Source organism: Choristoneura fumiferana, chromosome 11, assembly GCF_025370935.1.
Source record: "Choristoneura fumiferana chromosome 11, NRCan_CFum_1, whole genome shotgun sequence".
Lineage (NCBI taxonomy): Eukaryota > Metazoa > Arthropoda > Insecta > Lepidoptera > Tortricidae > Choristoneura > Choristoneura fumiferana.
Genome location: NC_133482.1, coordinates 16,531,256 through 16,549,211, shown reverse-complemented (window position 1 = coordinate 16,549,211; position 17,956 = coordinate 16,531,256). Strand labels below are relative to the sequence as shown.

At 37.6% G+C, this 17,956-nt stretch overlaps 1 long non-coding RNA gene across 1 annotated transcript in view; it reads right to left on the bottom strand.

Moving 5' to 3' along the window:
* The window catches only part of LOC141432899 (uncharacterized), a 205,105-nt gene that overhangs the window by 39,828 nt on the left and 147,321 nt on the right, over window positions 1-17,956 (bottom strand). The gene's annotated exons all lie outside the window — the stretch shown is intronic.

Genomic DNA, 17,956 nt, shown 5'->3' with positions numbered 1-17,956 from the left:
AAAAACTACGATGTTATTCTTGGGAATTTGCTGAAACCTCAGATTTTAATTCAGCTTCTAGATCTAGAGGTTGATATTAAATTGATGGACATAAAAGCAAAATGTTTTTAAATTGTAGTGTTTATTTTTGATAAAGATCCACTTAAGTTTTGCTTATTTCTCTTTTATTAAAACATTTTGTTTGCACAATCCAGATGAAACGAGTTTTAGAGCTAATGTAGTGATGTGAAGAGGTTATTGCGTCTGAGTGGCGTCTGATAGACGTATCTTGTTTTAAGAGGTAGTTGACTTTAGTCGTTTTCCATTGAATTATTAACCTTCAAAAACCAACAAGCAAAGTAACTATATTGCTTCGATAAACTCTACGTAATTTATTGAATCAGGCGTTACTTTTCGGTGGTCCATAATATAGCACAGTGTGTCCTAAGGGCGGTAAATAAGGAATTACGAACGAGAGTCTATTAGAAGCCCGAAGTAGAAGACTGAGGGCTTTAATGGGTCGATGTTCGTAATTCTAGTACGTCCCGTGCGACATACAATGTTTATCATCACATTTGCGAGTGAAATTGTAAATTTTTAAAAGAAAAACATTTTTTTTTTAAATTGCCGATACCGCTGACTGCGCTCTTGGCAGCACCAGCTCCGCTTTTTCTCTCCTCTTTCTTTCAATATAATTTCGTTTAATACCTATATAAGGTTATATAAGGTTTCTGTTTATTTTTTTAGTTATAATTCTTTTTTACAAGCTTTTATTTAGTTTCACCTAAAAAAAAAAAAAAAAATTTTAATCTGTTTATTATAAATCAGAATATCATTACAAATTTTTTATAATAACTTAGCTAATAATCTTTATTATTTAAGATTTTATAACTATGGAGTGCAAAGGGCGGGCGAGCCCTCATCTATAATTAAAATATAATGTTCACATATGTTTCCATGCTACATGCTACATATATCTATATTGCTTAGTTATTATTATTGTAGGCATATGGTTATTGCCTGGCCTTGTTTACTTCTTATTTAACTGTCCCGTTGTCTGTCTGTCTGTCTGTCTGTAGTCAAATCTTGCAAGTTAAATTCGACCAACTTCCAGTAGTCGGATTGACTTGAAATTTGCCATACTTATGTAAATCACGTGAAAATACAATAATCTAGTAGTGACATCCTGGTAGTCCAGCCAGGATCGTCTCCGCAGGACGGAACTCTTCAACGGTTGATAGCATCGACTTGAAATTTGGTATGCAAATGTAGTTTGGGTGACAATGCAAGTACAGTCAACAAGAAGTACAGTCAGCAAAAAAAGATTGTATTAAAATGAAATTTTTATGGTTAGGTTAGTGTTTGTTGAGCCGAATTTTGGTAAATAAATGCATTCCTTCTTTCTTTCTAATTGGCTAATTTGCTCACTCGCGACCTCACGATAGCTACTACTATAGCATGTGTATTATGTAGCTAATCCGCCTACAAAGTATAAGAACGCATCACATAACCCGTGTTTCGAACTCAATCAGAGTTCATCATCAGAGCAACACAACCGTTCACCGTGATACCAGATGTTACACTACTATAATCTTACAGGTTAAGGTCGAGGTTGAGTTATAAATTACATTACCGAAATCTATTTCAAGTAGAAAAAAACAAGGTAAAAATTGAAATATTGGTAAGACTGCGTGAAAATTCCGGGAAAATCTTTATAACGCCAAGAAACGGTTAACAAGGGACTAATTAAGATCCCGTTTTTCACCGGTACTTATATAAAAAGGCAATCAATCAATCACTCAATATCCCGGGAAATTAGTCCCGTTTCTTAATCAAATTACCTAACTCCATTTTAATATCGACTCGGCAAAGCCCGCGATCCCGTGATGTGGGCTCAAATGACATTTACATTAGTTCCCCGGGCCCTTACCTAGGGAGGGGAAAACGGGAATAATTTCAATAAATATTCCCGACAGCAAGCTTTTAACATAATGCATGGTGACATCGACGGTGCTCGCATAACGAGCGATGAAGTTGGAAATTTAAAGTATTTTTAAACTAAAAGGTTTATTGCTTTTAATTTACGTTGGCGAGATGAAATACGACAGTTTACAGCGGGAATTGGTTCGATTTTTAAATTATTGAGGTAAAGGATCAATTTTTTATTCAATTCGACTTGACATTTTAATATAGTGTCAATAGAATATAATAGAATAGAGTAGAGTAGAGTAGATAAAGGTAGAGTAAATTAGATTACAATAGAATATAATGTTCTAAACTTTCGTGGTTTTCACTCATAGTCAAAATACCACGCACAGGACTTATCAACCTAACACACACACACACGAGTAATATTTATATCGCGTGATAAGTCCTGTGCGTGATATTTTGACTATTGACATTTTAATTCAAAAACCCTACCTACCTACCTACCTAAGACACATAACAAAAAGGGAAAGTGAAAGAAAAAGAAAAAAATAAAAAACCGGCCAAATCTATGAACGGCTATATCAGTGTTAGCTGATCCCTGCGTATAAGCAAAATGTAGCACGGTGGGGTCATTTTAGGTTGGTTGTGATAGCCCTTCCTAATTTTATTTATATTAATATTTTGGTTTTTTAATATAACGGATGGCTTGGTGGACATTTCAGTATTTTATTTTTATTTTTAAGTGTTTCATAATGCCCGAGCTCTTGTTCTTGTGAAAAACCACAGAAAAAAGAATAACTTCCGATCCCGTTATAATGTTTAAGAAAATTCTATGACCCTTAAAAAATATGTCTACCGGTCTCTAGCTCTAATATTTTAGACTGTTATCATTTGTGAGTCCATCACGTTATTCTTTGATGAATATAGTAAGTAACTCTTGACCAAGTGAAAAACACTCATACAATACAATACAATAACTCGTTTGCATATAGCAAGCAGTACAGAAAATATTATCCTCATTATTATTATTCTCATATTTATCCTTCAAATCGTCATGACATCCTCCTCTCTCCTACCACCACCAAAACAAAACCACTAAAAACAAAATGAAAATAGGATTAAGTAAATTTTGATAAGGCCCAACCTCCGCGACAGCCTTTGTTACGATAACCGAGTAAAAAAGAGGGCAAACTCATAACTAATTTAAACTTAATTCGGTTAGATGCTGTAAGATGGTGATTTTGAAATTTCAGAAAGTTTCCAGCACGTGATCGGGGTGCGGAGAGTTTTTAGAGGTTATTATGTTATTTATTTAACGGCTGTTTATTACGCACCGGGACTTTTTTTTGGAAATGACTACGTATTTTTGGCCCGTAAATGGTGGTCCTAATTTCAAAGGGGACTTTCATTGTGTCAAGAGTTTGCGAGTTTAAAATTTTGTAAATTGGAACCTGGTTTTAAGTGTGTTTTGTGGAATAGGTTTCGTTTTTATTTATTTTATGAAATAGGGTGGCAAACGAACAAGTCATGCGATGGTAAGTTAGGATTAGTTTCTATGGACTTATGCATCACCGGGAGGTTGCCGATGCATTGCGAGTCTAGAGAACTAAAATGGAATAACTACACGCCATGGCTCTGCTCGCGCGCCTGTTTGACGAAATTATTATCAGAATATAAATACTTACCCCAATTTTCATAGAATATAATAGAATAGAGTAGAGTAGATAAAGGTAGAGTAAATTAGATTAGAATAGAATATAATGTTCTAAACTTTCGTGGTTTTCACTCATAGTCAAAATACCACGCACAGGACTTATCACGCTAACACACACTAGTAATATTTACCTCGACGTTTCGGCAACATAACAAGGGCCGTGGTCACGAGTAGACCACGGCCACTGTAATGTTCCCAAAGAATAGAATAGAATAAGCCTTTAGTAACACTTTAGAGTAAAAGATACAATACTATTAATAGAAGGAAGATATAATCGTAATTTTTATTATTAGGGCAGCTCTGTAAATAAACGTTCACATTAACCGGCTGAATTCGACTTAAACTCCATTAAACGCGTGATAAAAGACTTGAGTTATCCATTTTATTTCACTTTCAGCTAATGTTGCCTAATAGCTTAGGCAGAAGTTAAAACACTCACAGCTTTAGCTAGATACCACTTAAAATATCCAACAATTCGCTCCAAAAGCGTAACTGTTTGTTAACAACTACGACCAACTTCGTACAAACGGATTCATGCAATCAGCCAACTGCATGGACCCTTGAAACAACTTGATGTACCATCAAAACCTACACTCACTGCAACCATTCACTGCTCACGCCCCAGCCTGTTTATATTCCAAACAACAACCAACAACGGTCAAAATAAACAAAAAGGTTTGGTAGCACGAAAAATAATAAAGGCACTCAACGCCCTGAGAAACATTAAGGCGAATGGGGTAATAAAGAATTTAAACGAAGAAAAAACGCGGTTGCGCAGAATGCTGGATTAATTCTATTATCTGGACTCTTTAGACAATTATCAACAGTGTTGATGAGCGTGATTATGGAGATTTTTTTGTTTAGCACCGACGTTTTTAATCCATTTATCAATCGGGTGACTGGAGACTGTTGGTGGAAAGGGAAATAGCCCAATTTTTTTTTTACATTTTAAGGGACTGGGATCGAATCAGAAATGAGGTGATACGTAGAAGAACAAGGGTCATCGACATAGCCAAGCGAATTAGCTCGTTGAAGTGGCAATGGGCAGGCCATATAGCACGGAGAACAGATGGTCGTTGGGGCCGAAAGGTTCTCGAGTGGAGACCGCGGATCGGCAAGCGCAGCGTAGGACGTCCACCAACGAGATGGTCGGACGACCTGGTTAAAGTCACGGGTTCACAGTGGATGCAAGCCGCTTCTAGCCGAGGCAACTGCGGAGGTCTATGGGGGAGGCCTATGTCCAACAGTGGACGTACTATGGCTGATATAATGACGATGATGATGAAGGGAGGGGGATAAGCAGGAGGGTCACCTGATGAGGAACAATGTCGAACGCCCATAGAAACCCATAACATTAGAGAACGGTTGCAGTGGAGAGCGGTTGCTCGGACCTCGTGAGTTTTTCGAAATTCATGTGCGAAATTACATTTCAGAGTCAAAGTCAAAGTCAAAATATCTCTATTCAATTTAGGCTATAACAAGCACTTATGAATGTCAAAAAAAAATCTACCACCGGTTCGGAAAAACCTCTGTTGAGAAGAATCCAGCAAGAAACTCAACGAGGTATATTTTTTAAACAGATTTACAATATTATTAAATGTTATTATTTGAAATTTAACACGAGCTTTTCGGTGAAGGAAAACATAGTGAGGAAACCTGTACAGCCAGCGAAGCAATTCAATGGTGTGTGTGAAGTTCCCAATCAAAACTGAGCTCGCGTGTTAACTACGGCCCAAGGGCTCTCATTCTGAGAGAAGGCCTGCGCCCAACAGTGGAACGTATACAGGAAGTCTCTGACCATGGGGCTTTATATTTAAGGTTTGATTCTACTCACTTTAAACTGCATTTGTTATGTAACATTTAAAAAAAACTTAAATTTAGATCATTTATTAATCCTCAAAGTTTAATTGTTAATTGCGAGTAAGTTTAAAGCCCCAGTGGTTAGAGACTCCCCGAAGAAGCTGTTCTCAAATTCCACCTTGTATGGCAACAGTTTCACGATTAAGTGCTAACGGTTTATAGCTCTTAAGGATGGAAATTGTGATGAAGAAATTTAACAGCAGACATTTCTCTTCTTCTCTCTCTTCTTCTTCAGCCCATAGCCACCCAATGCTGCGTAGGCATCCTGCATTGCTCGCCACTCATCTCGGTCCAGTGCTCTCCTCATCACCATCTAATTGCAATAATTGGCATTGATCACTTTTTTAAAATGTGGTCTAATTCCAAAACCATTTCGAGGAATAGGTTTATCAAAACATTTTATAATATTTTAGTTAACAAAATAGTTAATGATCGTGTGTATATTTGCAAAATAACGTTTGAAATTTGTTTGACTTTCGTCAAAAACGTTATGTATCTAAACCGCCTAATCCTATCACTGACAGCTGATAGAAGACACTACGTTTTTATAAGTTGACCAATAAGAAAGAAGTGATATTCCAGCCTTCCTTTTAAAAGCCCTAGCCTAAAACCAAACTGAAATCACAACGAACGAACCCTCAATTTGCGCCTAAAATGAAAGAATATTCCTGGTCCATTCCGATTGGACTTTTTGTATCAGCCCAGCTAAAGGCATCGCCAAATGGGACATTCAGCGGGTTCCAATTAGACCGGATCTCTGCAGTTTGATCGCAGTTGTATAGAATTGGAGCGCTTGGTAAAGTTTCGATGTGGAAAGAAAGCATGACAACAGCTTTGTTAGGATAGCACGTCAAAGCGTGAAGCTTTCGTTGACTGACCTTTTGAAGCCAAATAAACGCGAGTGCTCATGGATACAGTGGCACTATTGTGATCACATTAGCTTGTATATGACGGCGGCTGATCGTGAAATCCGCCGAATCAAGAAATTCCTAGGCATATCGTGAATGCACCATTTCATGAATTGGCTAAGGGACATGCGCCATATCGTTTAAACTCACTGTTTAACGATTTGCCTCGTTACGTTTAGGCAGATCATGAAATTTCTAGGCATATCATGAAACACCGCCATATCGGTTTTGGCACTTCGCCGGCCGCTGCCGCGGCACGCTCGTTTCGCTCGCTCGGCTCGTGCGTTGTGGTCACAATTTATACTAACCACTCGCTTCGTTTCGCTCGTCGTACCTTAATTTTTCTTTTTTACTGCATATCACGATGTGCCCCGGTATAGAGATAGGAATATCAACGAATTCATGCGTTGCTCTAATCGATCTGCCGTATTGTTTCTCAGGCACATCGTGATATGCCTGGCCAACTTTTAGGCATATCATGAAATGGCGCAATTTCATGACATACCTAGGAATTTCGTGATCTGGCGGATTGTACCATCGGCCGCCGACATACATAAGCACAGAGTCCCTCAGCAAGCTAAGGAGATCTCGGGAGCTCGGGATTTCTCTATGGGATCAAATCAGAAATGAGACCTAGAAGAACGAAGATCACCGACATAGCGAAGCGGATTAGCTGCTCATGGCAATGAGCAGGCCATGTATCACGAAGACCATATGGCCCTTGAGACTGAAAAGTTTTGGAAAAGAGTCCACCAACGAGATGTACGGATGACCTGGTGTGCATGCTCAGTGTGGGTGCAGACCGTTTGCCGTGGACCTTCTACGACTGATAACGGCCATCTGTTCTCTGTGCTATATGGCCTGCACATTCCCACTTCAATCAGCTTCTGTCAGCTTATTTAGAATAAAAAAGTTGGAAAACCCAACCCCCGACATTGTCAGTTCAATATCTCAAAAACGGCTGAACCGATTTTGAAAATGAAAATGAAAAAGTTTATTTGGGACACACAAATATAAATAAAAGATACAACTAAAGTAAAATAAAATAAAATCATACGAAATACAAAAACGAATACTTATTTTTTTGTGCTCGTAATGGTCCCGCCTCCTCATAAAATGCGGACGCCTTAGGTCGAAACAATTTTGATAAAACATTTCTAAGAACCATCGCTAAAAAAATCTGTTTAAAAAATCGCATTCAAATCGGCCCGCCCGTTTAAGAGCTACCGGTGCCACACACAGTCACACATAGCGGTCAAACTTATAACACCCCTCTTGTTGCGTCGGGGTTAAAAACAAAAACTTTCAAAAAATAAACAACGATCAACATCCTATCTCAAATACGATAAACGATAACTAATGAACTCGAAGGGATGTATTAATCGAAGCTGTTAATTAAACGGCACGATAAGGATCGGTATTAAAACACCACTTACCGGTAAACGGAGGGTTACCGGTTATTGTAACGTGGAGCATGAAAATGTATTATTTATGGCCTTTTACGATAACTTAAAGGCAAAATAACGGCATTGCCTAAAATATTGTTTATTGGTTTTGGGCAGGTAAGATCTCGTAAGCGATGGTAGCGTAGCGGTTAGACTTATAGTCCTTCAAAGAATCGTGAGTTCAAATCAGGGGTCATACTTCTGAGTTTTCCAAAATGTATGTGTGAAATTACATTTCAATCACCAGCTTTACAGTAAATGAAACTTTCGTGATGGTGTCCGCACAAACCTGCGGAGCAATTTAATGTGTGTGAAGTTTTCAATTAGCATTGAGCCCGCAAAAGAACTACGACCCAAGCCCTTTCGTTCTGAGAGGAAGCTTGTGCCCAGCAGTGGGACGTAGGTATATAAGACGTGTATAAAATAGGGGGCAATGGATAGTTATTGTGTAAATGTTATTGTATTTGTGTGTCTTCTGTATCCCGCTAATATAATAAATGCGAAAGTTTGTAGGTCTGTTTATTTATTTGTGTGTTTGTTTGTTACTTCATCACGTCTAAGCCGCTGAACCGATTTCGATGAAATTCGGTATACAGATAGTTTGAGTCCCGGGGAAGGACATAGAATAGTTTTTATTCCATAAAATTTCTTAGTTCCAGCGGGATAGTGAAAACCGAATTCTACGCTGACGGAGTCGCGGGTAACACGCTAGTTAGTGAATAAATGTCTTCTTTCTTTCTTTGTTTCTTATTTATATTCCATCAACTACAGTACTTTGACAAACAGATGGACATACGGACAGTATAGCGGTATCGATAAGATTCTGTTTGCCACCATTTGACATTATAAAGGAAGCTGTGAAAGATTCGTCTAAAATATCTTTAAATCTAGATCTTTTTAAAATGTGTTTTGTTCAAGATACGATCTGTTTGAAGCCTGTGTAGTCTATTGCTCCTCCAGTAAATACGCCTTGGGCAAAGTAAATTAACCCACACTCTGAGAGACCTAAATAATAGCTACTACGTAGAGAAGTGACACTTACTTACACTGCCGAAAGGACGCCCGTAAATTAGAAGGCATCAAATTGCTTGTTTCAGAGAGCTTTGTTCTCTTTACCCTACTTGCAGAAGGAGAGTTATGTTTTTCGAGCGTATGTATGTAATGTTTACGTCTTTGTTCCTCTCTGTAGTTATGGGATTTCGATATGCATGTAAAATTGCAAAAATCTCAGTCTTTATAAATAATAAATATTAAATATCACGGGACAATTCACACCAATTGACCTAGTCCCAAAGTAAGCTTAGCAAAGCTTGTGTTATGGGTACTAAGCAACGGATAAATATAATTATATAGATAGATACATACTTAAATACATATTAAACACCCAAAACCCGAGAACAAACATTCGTATTTTTTCATACAAATATCTGCCCCGACACGGGAATCGAACCCGGGACCTCAAGCTTCGTAGTCAGGTTCTCTAACCACTAGGCCATCTGGTCGTCTTTAAGTCTAGAAAGGCTTTTTTATTTAAAAAATATATATGAAGTGGCTTATGCGTACTTTTATAGAACCCTGTACGTTTCCGACGCGTACGTACGTAGCCAGTTTTTTCTTCATCATTCCAGTTTAAATGTAACTCCCCCGCCAGCCCAGTGCAAATTGGAAACTTCACACGCACCTTTGAATTACTTCGTGGGTTTGTGCAATCCTCACGATCTTTTCCTTCACCGTAAAGCTCGTGGTAAATTTCAAATGTTATTTATTCCGCACATTAATTTAGAAAAATTAGTTAAGAGGCCATTGATTAAACCACTAGGCCACCACAACTTCAACTTATATTTACGTTTTATTTGCAATTAAGTTTTATTTACCTTGTTATATTATTTTCTGGTTAACCACTAATTCAATTACCATAATTACTTGTTATTATTATTCCAATATCCGTAGCATCTTTCATTAATAAGCAGCAAACCTTTTAAAGTATCATAATAACCTTTAGGAAGGACGGAATATTCATATTTTGTTGACATTGGAAAGGACAGTGCTGAATAATTCATGTTCCGGAAAATAAAATCTATTAAACTCCATGAAATAACCTCTAATGGGTTGTAAGGTTGAGGTAGCGTAGGTATCTATAATATAAAAGTAAACCGCCAGAACGGGACAAAAAAAACGAGATGAGACAGAGCAGGATGGCGCTCTACAAGACCATTTTGACACGTTTCTCCCAAACAACGCATTATTTCTCTGGAATTTTAAAGCAATTCGATTCTTTGACCTTGGGAATCGCAAAAAACTTGAGAAAATATGATAAATAAAATCACAAGTTTGAATTTCGAGTTAAAAACGAGCGATCTATTATCTATGCCAGTGTTGCCATTCAGGGAAAAAGAAATTAATCATTATCCTGCATTGCAGTCTGTAAAGCTCTTTACCCATTCATTGCCGCGCGCCAGATTACGCTGTGCTTAGAGTCATGAAATTTGGTATGTAGATAGCTGGATGTCTGAAATAACACATAGGCTTCTTTCATTCCAATATTCCCACGGGATAGTTGTTCTTAACACTACACCTCAATGATGATTACGATATAAAATTTGTGATTTCCCACAGGAACTTTGTAAAATCCCGGAATTTCAATTGTAACTACCAGATCGAATAGTTTACGCGTGCGAAAGGTATACTCTTGTTAATAATAATAGGGAACATGCTGGTACAATTTTTCAAAAATATCCGTAACAGGATTCATGACAATGCCATTACCGTTGAAGAGTTTCTTCCGGCGGAGACGATTCTTGTCAGGCTAATAATGCGGAAGATCAATTTTACTTTAAAAAAAACGTAGGTTTATTACATACTTTTGACTAAGCATACAAAGCTACAGTACTAATATTTTTTGCTATGATTGAGGAGCCTTATTTTATTGCGGATTCCAGGAATAATCCTTTTTTTAACCACTAGGCCAGTATTCTCCAAACTTTGAGTCGCTGTTGGTTGCCAAAAATTGTCGATGTCGGTATGGTCGATGTTAGTAAGCTTTAACGGGATTGGGCTGGACATGTGCCGGATGCACCCACAAAGATGTACAGTACACCAAGCCACATTGGTTGCCGCTCGATGGTCACCGACTACAGAGCAGTTTGAGGCGAAGATAGCGAGACGACTAGGAACCGAAACTGAGCTGGCAACTGGATATAGCTCTACATGTGGAGGGCAAGAAAGTGAAAAGGCCTTTGTCTGCAGTGAGACACATAATAATATATGTAGGCTAATAAAATTCGACACCACTGGTGAATTGTATCATTATATGTATTGTATAACTCTTTATTGTACATAAAACATGTAAAAATTATAGTTTAGTTTACATTGAGAAACAGATGAACCATCAGCCAAATATGTGGTCTGCCACCCTAAAGTTGATAATCGTTTGCATGTCACAAAACAATAATGCCAATAGACGTGTCTGTTAACTTGAAAGTTCGACTTTATCTGCATATTCATTTGAAAGGAACTTGTTTAAAAATTGACGGATCACTTATTTGGCTGACCGTACAAAGGCGAATGTATCTCTTCCAGTAATGTAGTATTAAAACAAGGTAAAATGCACAGACTATGATTGATGTGTCTTAATCTGTATTAGAATGCGTATTTAACTAAGAAAATTCTTTTACATGTGTCGTGGTTCAAACAGCTTTGAGAACCACTGATCTAGGCAACAGAAGTAGTCAAACGACAATAGCATTATTGTTTTCTCGATCAATAAACCTCACGATTTCCCTTTATTTGATTCCCCTGCCAAACTGACAAGGCAAAGCTACGCATCGAATGCGTAAATAAAATCATAATATTGTTATATTGTCAAATTTATAACGCTTGTCTTTGTATCCAACACATAGCAGTTGCAGTTTTAGGTATAGTATCATCTACATACATACAATTATTATCATGTATTTAATTTAGGATGTTGATTGTACTCGTAGAGTGTTGACTTTAGAAACAAAAGCCCAATCAACATTTGTAATAGTATTAGCATACCTACTCCTAAAAAAATTATGTATAGTATTGTTCACTCATGAAACCATATTCACCTACATTTTTGCTTTGATTCTGGACACACTTGACACGGTACAGCCATAGTCTTTAATTTGGACCCACTGACGTTCCAATATTTGTCATCTTGTATGACTATCCAAAGGATTTTATAACAAAATGGAAATTAAAGATTGTGACCATACGTGGATACTGTAACACACTGTGCCGATAATGCGGACGTACGTTCACTGCTAAGATACGCTATGTATAAGTCATATCAATCAATCACTTGGTGTCAAGTGTCCAAAGATGTTTATTATTATTTTTATTTATTATATTAGAACGCATGAGCGCCAAACAAATAATTAGGAGTCAACGTAGTTGCCAAGGCTGAAGTCAATATGACCATCATCGTCATCATCATCATCAGCAACACAAATCTGGTGTATTTTTTAATCTTAATATTTGGGATGAAACTTATACTAATTCTGTAGCGCTAGCTGTAATTATATCAAGAGCTACTAAATCGCATAGTAATTTGTATAACCAACCTCCATTGCTTTCCACAATCTTCAATTCAATCGTGCTCCTCATACCTTATTTACGGCAGTTCGAGAACCTCGAGTACAATACAAAATCCCGCGTTGAAACATGACCTATATACGGATGATAGAATATTCATACGGACTCAAGCAAGCATGAGAAAAATTGAGTCAAACAATAAAACCGATAGTTTTATATCTGCCGTTGACAGGAGGTGAGGCTGGGGATGTCTCAATATTTCACGTGAACGGCTAAGCTCACACAGCGTACTTTTACGTTTCACTTGGGATTCGTGCTATAAAACAGCGTATTTTTATTTAAATGAAGCGGCATCGTTAGAAACGAAAATACACTCATATACTTACGTAGGTAGAATTAATCGCTTTGAAAATAAGGATGGCAAACCTGAAAAAAACCCGCTCCAAAGTAGGTCCATTCGTTTGGGAGCTACGATCGCATAGACAGACATTGGCGTGAAACTTATAACACCGCCCTCTTGTGCGTCGAGATTTAAAAATACAATAATCTCACTTTTTTATAATCAAACAGCTGGCAAACGAGCAGGCGGATCACCTGATGGTAAGTGAACACCGCCACCCATGGACACCGGCATGGTTGTCGGCCTTGTAATAGGCGATACACGCCTTTTGAAGATACCCAAATCATAGCTAAATGGAAAAACCCCAGCTGTGAGTCCATTCCATATTTTACACGTGCGAGGTAGAAAGGAACGTTTAAGCCGCACAGTGGAAGAGCAACAATCATCGAGGTGGTGCGGGTGAAATCATCCTTATGCCGAGTGCTACGGTGATGGGACTTAGCAGCTGGAATGAGATCGAAGAGTTCGTCGGAACATTCCTCACAAATAATAAAGGTACAATTAAAAGGGAAGATAGATATTAAGTTAATACGAAAGGGTTATTATATATTAGTCCGTGTAGAGGAAGAGATTATATAGATACAGTAAAAGAATCAAAAGAAAATGTAAATGTATTGAAACGAGCCTGTAACGATCGGAATAATATCGCAGAGGGTAAACGGCTTAACCCCAATATCATACCAAATAAGAGAACTCAAAACATCTAACCAATATATAAAAGCGGGATATGCCAATAAATAAGAATTTACTGCTGGTTTCAGCAACATATAAATTGGATAAAGATATTCGAAATCGGTCTAGGAGAAATACGGACGCTGGGGAATTCAAGCTTGGGTGATGGTAAATTGTAGAATATTGCTAGATGAAATAGTGGCGGTTGCTTTACGCGTGATAGGGTGCAACGATGTAGGACAATTTACAAGGCTCAATTTGGGATGTTCGAGTTGCCTTGAGGGTGGTGTTTATTAACTGCAGTATAAGTCTGTGTTTCATGAAATAAAAACAGGGTACTATGTAATTTTTAATTAAAAACAATCTGTTTCCTTGTTACTGTTATAATTTACGGTAGCGGAGTTATAGGGAAAAAGTATTTTGCGATTTTATGTATACCTATGATTGGCCATGATGTACGGTAGGTAGCTGAGTAACAAAGAAAAGAGTATGTTTGATTTTTATGTACAGTCAACGTCATAAATAAGTGATCACTTGTCTTTTGTACTTTGTCATTTTAACGTCATGTTTGAAAAACCGTATAAAATTGTGTACCGGCTGAAAATGTCAAGGTACAAAAGTGAAAGTATACATTTCCGGTAAAGTAGCCCCTAAAGAGTCGACGATTAAAGATGAGTTTCGGCAAAAACGGTTTTATCATTGAATATGCACTTACATTCGTTGTTTTTTGTTAGCAGTACTTTTGCTCAATAAAATCAAGGATTTTATAAAATAAATCGGTTTTTTCAGGCATAGACGCGATTGGAACCTATATCTCCTGGCTATATGCGCGAAGTGTGCTTCCGAACACACTACATCGCCCTGACCCAAAAAAAATGTTTGCATTCGCTAATTCCAAACAGCGCTCATAAACATTTTAACTAAAAAGCCAGTGACAAAACTAAAAACGTGGCCTTCAAAAAAAATTGCAAGTTATAAACTATATCGAAAATACAAACTGAAATATAGATCTGGTCTTATCTTTCTGGTTTTTCTGTGCATCTATTATATTTCAGTTTGTATTTTCGATATAGGTTTTACGGGATGACCGTAAAAGTAACAAAAAATTTGGAATTGAAATAAAAAATACAAAAAGATTCCAAAAAAACAATAAAAACTAAAAACTAATAACTAATAAAAACTACGCACTGAACCATGATGATGATCATAATTATCAATGCATTCCATCAAATTCAGCTAATTTGGATACAGGCGGTGCCAACGATATTCTAACAGGAAACGGCCGGTTCAACAAATAATCGCGATTAACGATCGCAAATGAGATGGAAAATTTGAAAATGAACTAATGACTGATTTCCGAAGCGCTGGGCGTGAAAATTATTCATGGTGTAATTTGCTTTGCTTTTGCTCTGGTGTAATATTATTGCGATAAACTGTGTCATCGTCGTTATTTGGAGGAAACTTTTGGCATGATACAAGTTGTATTTAATATAATTAAAACACTTACAATATTGGAGCGTCCCATCCCCCGGTTTGTTTTGCTATTTTTGGAGTAAATGTAATATTTTTGTGATCTGTGTTACTCTGTTTGTTTTAATTCACAAATTAAGATTTCTTATTCTTTATTCCTGTTCATAGCTCTTATTCGTATCGTTTTATGCTTACAATTCAACTCAATTTTCTACCGACATTGTTTTGGTTTTATTTCGCTTGTTCGCTGGATGTCATAATTGTCATATGTCAATGTATTTTTTTTATTTTTATCTTTTTCATTTACATGTAACTGTGGCCATGATAACGTGGGCTATACAGCCAACTAATATTGTAGTCTCGTAACTATTTTTGTGTTTGTATTGTGTGATTTTCCGTAATTTCACTCTTCTGTGGCCCGGCGAAAGACCAGTGCTCGTTTTCAACCAGCGATATGCTGAGCCGGGACCTTTTTATAACGGCAACACTTCTTATTATTATTTTTACTAACCTGTGTCATGACACACATTTGTCACTGCTGTTATATATAAATTATTTTCTTTCTTCTTCTTCTTGTTTCTTCTTCTTCTTCTTTCTTATTTTTGTATCTGATTTCAAAAGTTTTCTCTTGTGTAATTTATGTAGATGATATGCTTTTTATTTTCAGAGACATCAAAGCTTTTCATCAAACAAAACATTCGTAAGCGTCGAATTACCAATGCCATAAATAATTGAGGCAGTCGCGGATCTGCGTTAAGAATTCAACATTGATTCGTCTTTGACTTATCCGAGGCACGAAGAAGAGGAAGCTAGTCTACGTTGAAATTAAAATTAAGACTTAGATACAAAAGTATGTTAAAAATTTACTGTATTTGGTGATCAGTATTTACATCATCATCTCTAGCCAATATGAGTTAAGCGCCACTGTTGGACTGGTTCTTTCTCGGATTGAGAGGGCATGAGTTGTAGTTCCATACGGGCACAGTTTGGTTAAAAACTTCACACTAGAGAGTGAATTGAATTGCTTCGCCAGTTAATGAGACATCTGAGATGATGATGATGATAATTATGTCGATAAGATGTTAGATGTCTAATGTTCGAAACGCGTCAGCGTGTTGTGTTGGTGGTGATAATTGGGTTTGCGTGATTTGTGTATGCTTTCAGTTTGCAAATGGACGAGCTGCATAAATATAGGTACATTTGTTAAATATAATAACTAATAATAACTAAATGTTTATTTCAGGATCTGGTCCCATGTATATCAAGTCAGTTACATTTATATAATAACATTACTCATCTAATAGAAATATTAAAATAGAATTGCATACATTTACATAAAATAATAATACGATTTAACACTGATCATCTTTCAATAGGTGTCGTACTTGGCGTTCTTATTGTGGTGAGCCATGCAACAGTGATTCACATAAGCGCAGTCAAATCTGCTTGCTATCATCTTGAGGACGCCGTTGGGGCTGGCCTGCAGCCTGCGCACCAGGGACGCGCCGCGCTTACGCATGGTGGCTTGGAAGCAGTCTACACGCGCGTTCGCAAACATCCCTGATGCGCTGCAATACCGAGGCAGCCCCAACAGTGCCCTGAATGCGTTATTAAATTGTACTCGCAGAGCACTGTACTGTTTTTGTGTGAAATCCGCCCACAAGCTACTCGTATAAAAGGCCGTACAATAAGCTCTGAATAGAGTGACCTTGACTTCAGCGGAACAACGCGCAAACCTGCGGGCGATCATATTTGCACGTACAGACAGTGCTCTGCGCTCACGCTCTATGTCCGTATTGTCTCCGTTGTGTCCGTGTTGTTGTGTCCGAATAGACATAGCTACTCGTATCTTACGGTCGCTGGTGAGCAAATTTTAGTTTGTAGTACATTACATCTGCTGCCAATTAACCACTGTCTGATAACTGTCTCGACTGTGCAATGAATAGATCTGACGTACCGCCATTGAAATCGACAGATTTTGTTGGTATAGAAATTAGTACTCCTCTAATTCGGTTTAAGTCTCAGATCATAAATCCTTCGCCCGTCTCACTTCCATCAGACTGGCGCCCCCTCGTCTCTAGGGACTGCAAGTTAGGGCTCTTGATAACTAACTCTGTCTTCATTATACTTTGTACAAACACCTCCGTTTGCTCGGTTGAACTGAATTGGAGAGTTTTGAGTTGAAGGATTAATATTTTCTTCGTTAAAGCGTTGGAGTTTAAATGGGGTCTGCATTCTGGTTTATAATTAAATTGCTCGAGTATAGAGATTATGCATATTATTTAATAAAAATATGAAAAGATCTTGCGTTTATACATACGAGTAGGTACTTCAAAAGGTACTTAAAGAGGATCTTCAAACTAAGAGGCCACGCTGAAAATGAAAATGAAAAAAAAAATGAAAATTGTTTATTTACTTTAAACTTAAGTCTATTTGACATCAGTGATTGGAACTTCCACGCTTGTCTAGTAAATACTTGTTCATTCTTGATTTAAGGGCAGTCAGATAATAGCACTTCATCATTATATTGGCTAATCTACCTAAATCCCGCTGCAGGGCAGAATAAAGGGCTTTGAACATTATTGCCATGCGGTTTCAGTACGGATTGGGATTTTGCCAAAAAAATCTTTGCAGATGTATTTACATTCCCTGACAATTTTTTCCTTCATCTAAAGTTATTAGTAAATTCAGGGCAGGCATCTGGTGCTGGTGATAGCGGGTGCCAGCTGCCAGCTTCTGGATAGCAGCTGCTTACCCAGTTGTTAGTTTACTGCATGCTACTGCCAAGTATGTCATAATAGTTGCATGACTGCAGGATTAGTAAACAAGATTGTGACAGCGATCACGGTTTTATCACTCACGACGCAAATGAAAACTTTCAAACTTGCGTCAAAAATTGGTACCCTGATGCTTGATGATGTTGCTGCCGCTAAATGTCATGCTAAAGTTGATCAAGGTGTCTCCTCAACACCAGTTCCTAATCCAAGCCGTCCGACGCTAACATGGTACCGTGGCATCAAAT